This window comes from Petaurus breviceps, unplaced genomic scaffold, assembly GCF_028583685.1.
Source record: "Petaurus breviceps papuanus isolate PSGF00001 unplaced genomic scaffold, PetGlider_PUasm1.0 174, whole genome shotgun sequence".
Lineage (NCBI taxonomy): Eukaryota > Metazoa > Chordata > Mammalia > Diprotodontia > Petauridae > Petaurus > Petaurus breviceps.
The window spans coordinates 23,718,300-23,723,155 of NW_027185761.1; the positions used below are offsets into that span (position 1 = coordinate 23,718,300).

The 4,856-nt window shown below is 40.1% G+C and overlaps 1 protein-coding gene across 12 annotated transcripts in view; it reads right to left on the bottom strand.

Annotated features, from left to right (window-relative positions):
- Window positions 1–4,856, bottom strand: part of HRH1 (histamine receptor H1) — a 127,589-nt gene that overhangs the window by 110,163 nt on the left and 12,570 nt on the right. Inside the window, exon 3 of one of the 12 annotated variants that reach the window (XR_011167544.1) lies at window positions 387–1,424. The exons of 10 other annotated variants lie outside the window; for them this stretch is intronic. The gene's annotated coding sequence lies outside the window, so the exon portion shown is untranslated. Of the gene's footprint in view, window positions 1–386; window positions 1,425–3,398; window positions 3,633–4,856 lie in introns of those variants that run through there. One more of the 12 variants, XR_011167543.1, reaches the window with a different exon arrangement.

Consider the following 4,856-nt stretch of genomic DNA (forward strand, 5'->3'; position numbering starts at 1 on the left):
ATCATCATCATCATCATCATCATCATCATCATCATCATCATCATCATATCATAATTAACGTTATTTAACATTGTCATTGTCCTCCCTGCGCTTTTAGGTTTGCAAAGTGCTTTTGATAAATGTCCCAGACCAAGAAGTAGAAGTGAAATTTTGGCAGGATCTGAATACCAGAATGTATGAACTATTTTGTGTTACAATTTTTTTTAGGAGTGTGGAGGTGTAAAAAAGAAGGGCTTGACTTTGGTTAAACACACCACACACACACACACACACACACACACACACACACACACACACACACTGTGTTCCAAACTTACATCATGCTGACAAATCATGAAAGGAAACCCGTTTTCCAAAGACCTTTATCTTAAAATGAAGTGACTCGCATGCAAATGAGTTACAGTAAATCCCAAAGAAATGACTCCCTCCTATAACAGTAAATGCCTCTGATGTCCTGCCCTCACTATGGTCCCTTAACCTCTGCACACACTTGAGGCAGAAAACTGAATTCGACTGTTGCTGGAGTAATCTTCTCAACATACAGCTCTAACCACATCATGTCCCTGCCCAAATTTTCATATGATCATAGATTTAGAGCTTGCAGTGGTCTTGGAGAACATTTGGTTCTCTAAGTGAGTCAAAGGAGAAGACCAATGTGAAAGTAGATTCCCTCTTGGAATCTCTCATACCACTGCTTGGATCTCTCCTGTGCTCCTAAAACACCCTAGTCTAACTCGTATCTTAGTTATCTACGCAATGTCACCTTCCCTACTGTACTGTAGGATTCTAGGGGGCGAGGCAGGGATTGTGCCATGTTTCACTCATGTCTCCTTAGCACCTTTTAAAAAAAATTAGCTTTTAATAAGGAGTGCTTGTTGAACTGACCTAGTTCAGTTCAGTTTGGGGGATCTAAGACTAAAATGGTTGGTACCAAAGCTTCCCCTGAGGACAGGAAGGCTTCTTTATAACTTTGCACATTGTGACACTGAGTTACTGCTTTGCAGGAAGAAATCACCTCTGCTTATATCCAACGTGTTTTTGTGTATGGTAGGGGAAGGCAGTTGGCCAGGGACCATAAACATTTTGTTTCTACTTTACACTGTACTATTAAAATTGTCTTTTAAAAAACTCTTTTTGCCATCATTTTCATTTCTGAATATAATCCTCTCCCACCCAGAGAGCCATCCCTTGCAACAAAGAATAAAAAAGAGAGAACATTTGGTTCAGCAAAACAAACCAATATGCCAGATGAATCTGATAGGATACATAATACTCCACACTCAAAGTCCTCCACTTCTGCAAAGAAAGAAATGGGATATTTCTTTCAACTCTTCTTCAGAGCCAGGCTTGGTTGTTATGGTTCCACTGACAGGTTTCTTTTCCATTTACAAAGTGATGGTCACTGCAAGCTCGACTAGGTCCAACTAAGCAGGAAAATGTTCAAGTATCAGTCTTTGAAATCTAGCTATGTTTAGAAAGGTTCATCATTGAATCAATGAGCATTTTAAAAAAATGTCCATCATATGTCAAGCACTGTGCTAGGTGGGGATAGAAATGCAAAGAATAAAACTAGGTTGAAACCAAGTTGTGAAGGTCTTTAAAAACCAAACAGAAAAGATTTTATTTTATCCTAGGGGCCATAGGGAGCCACTGAAGTTGACTGAGTAGAGGAGTAACATGGTCACATCTGCGCTGAAGGAAACTCACATTAGCATCAGTGGATAGGACTGGATCAGCGAGAGACCTGAGGCAGGGAGATCAATTAGGAGGCTATTTCAGTACTCCAGGTGAGAGATAATAAGGGCCTGGACTAAGGTGGTAGCTGCAGGAGTGGAGGGAAGGGGTTTGATGCAAGTGATGTGAAGGTAGAAATGGCAAGATTTGACAACTGATTGGAAATATGGGGTGAGTAAGAATGAAAAGGATAATGCCAAGACTATGAGCCTGAGGGTCAAAAAGAATGGTAGTACTTTCCTTCAATAGAAACAGGGAAGTTTGTAAGAGGGAAGGTTGAGGGGTGGTGGTAGTGGTGGATCAATTCTGTTTTAGATGTGTTGAGTTTGCGATGTGTCCGGAACATCCAATTGGAAACAAGAGGCATTTGGTAATATGAACCTTATGCTCATGAGAGAGACTGGAGCTGGACATAGAGATCTGGGTGTCACATGTATAGAAATTGAATCCATGGGAGCTGATGAGGTCACAGAGAGAGAGTGAAGAGACAGTTGAAGATGATAATCCAGAATAAAGCTTTGGGGAACACTCACAGTGGGCTTTTGTGACACTCTTCTTTCTTGATTTTCCTCCTACTGATCTAAGCACTCTGTCTCTTTTTCAGTAGCTCATTATTCTTACCATGCACCCTGACCAGAAAGTTTGTCTAGGAAGAAGGACAGTCAACCATATCAAATGCAACAGAGAGGTCAAGAAGGATGAATATTGAGAAAAGGCATCAGATCTGGCAACGAAGAGATAATGGGTAACTTTAGAGAGAGAAGTTCTCGTCCAAAATCAGATTGCAAAGCTTTTGAAGGAGTGAGTGAGAGAAAAGAAAGTGGAGGCAAAAGCACAGGCAGTTTTATCCTAAGAGTTTAGCTGAGAAATGGAGGAGAGATATGGATGATAGCTAGAATGGATGGGGGCAGGTCTAGGGAAATTTTTTTAAGGATGGCAGAGACTTAGTAGGCTTGGAGGCAATAAGGAAGGAACCAAATGACAAAGAGAAATTGAAGACTGAATAGAGAATGGGAATGACTGAAGAAGATCAAGGACATGTGGAGGGGGGACTGACCCTGGAGGGGGACTGACCCTGGTCTTTGATAATGGTAGTGATTATGTAATTCATATTATCCAACTTCAGCTGGGTTCTCACTACAGCAAGGGGATCCTTTTATCCCTCCCTATGATTCCCTATCTCACAAAAGCTATTCCAAGCCTCTTCTCCCCTCAAGTCATCCACATCCCACCTCCCTTTTTCCTCTTGTTTAGATGGAAAAATTGGGGCCATTTGCTATAAGATCCCTCTTCTCATAATAACAAGAGGGTTGGCCACTAGGTGATGACTTTTTAGCTGAAACAATTCATGAAGACTATCTGCTAAGTGTGAAAAGGGCCACAGTTTGTATTGGTAGACGGAAGACCCATTCCAGTGATAGCCTGGATTCTTGGAATATTGAAGTATGCTTTGCAACTGGATTCCCTATGATATGTTCTCGAGCAGGGGTGAGGGACCTGTGGCCTCAAGGCTACATGTGGCCCTCTTAGTCCTCAAGTGTGGCCCTTCCCACAGTTTGGATTCCTCAAATTTATGGTCTACTTCTTTGGTGACTACTATTGTCATTACTTGTTAAGTGATTCAGTAATATGAATAAGTAAATATGCCTTCTGGAGATTGAATGTCTTGGAGTTAAATTTATTTTTATTATTAAATTTTATTTTATTATTAATTTTATTTTTATTATTCAGCTGTATGTTGTTACTGGGCAGTTGATACAATGGATAGAGCACTGGGCCTGCAGTCAGGAAGACTCATCTTCTTGAGTTCAAATCTGGTCTTAGACACTTACTAGCTGTGTGACCCTGGGCAAGTCACTTAATCTTGTTTGCCTCAGTTTCCTCATCTGTAAAATGAGCTGGAGAAGGAAATAGTGATTACTCCAGTGTCTTTGCCAAGAAAATTCCAAATGAGCTCACTAAGAATTGGACATGACTGAAAAATGATTGAACAACATGTGGCTACTCTTGGGATTAGTAAGACAAAGTCATTTAATACATTCCTAATATATTTCCCCCGTGAATGGATACAGACTATCCTGTAGGTAATTCATGAAATTGTTTGCATTTAAAAGGTGATTTCATTTAAATATGCAGAATATGGCACATATTATTGAATGTGGTTAATATAGGAGTGTGTTTAGTATGTGAACATGCCTATTTGTTAAAGGATTCTTTCTTCTTTTTAAAATGGAGATGGATGGGAGAGTGAGAAAAATAAATGTTTTTTTAATTGAAAAAATTATTACAGAAAAGTTGTCTTCATATGGGAAAAATTGGAAAGTAGAAGGTGATCTGAAGAAGTCATGATAGATGGGTTTACACCCTAGATAAGAATACATGGTTGATCAAGGTTGGACCTTGATCGTTGAGGTAGCACACTTACTGGCTTTGGAGTCAGAGGAACTGGGTTTGAGTTGCACAAATGCCCCATTCCACCTGTGTGATCATGGGCAAGTCATGTAATCATCATGGGCCTCAGTTTCCTTATCAGTAAATTGGGGAGATCAGATTAGATGGCCTCAAAGGTGTCTTCCAGTTATGAACTAGGGACTTTATTCTGCTAGTATCAGAAAGTCTCTCTTGAAGATGGCAAAGACTGAGAGATGCCACTGGGGAGAATATCTCTGATCAGAAGTTGATGCTAAACATTTTGCCTTATGGGCTGAAGGACCAGATGAAAAGAACACAGGGTCAACAATATCAGAGTGTATATTAGGTGTTTAATAATGTTCTTGAAATCAAAGGAAGAAAGCATCTCTGTTACTCTGGGATGGTACAGAGTGCATTCCCCACCCAACCTGAGGTTCCTCAGCATATTTAAATGCGGTGAGGAATCAGTTAACATTGCTGGTGTCTTTGGTATGGTATGAGAGATAGAGACAGAAAGAGAAAAAGCAGGGAGAAGAAAGAGGAAGAGAGAAACACTCATTTAGAAACAGAGAGGGAGAAAGATAACGAGAGAGAGAGACAGAGAGATAGAGTCAGAGATTTCCCTTAAGTGTATGTTCTTCAGATCTGACCAGAATCATCCGGGAGTATCCTATATAATTCCCTTTCTCTGTTTTTTTTTTTTTTTTTTT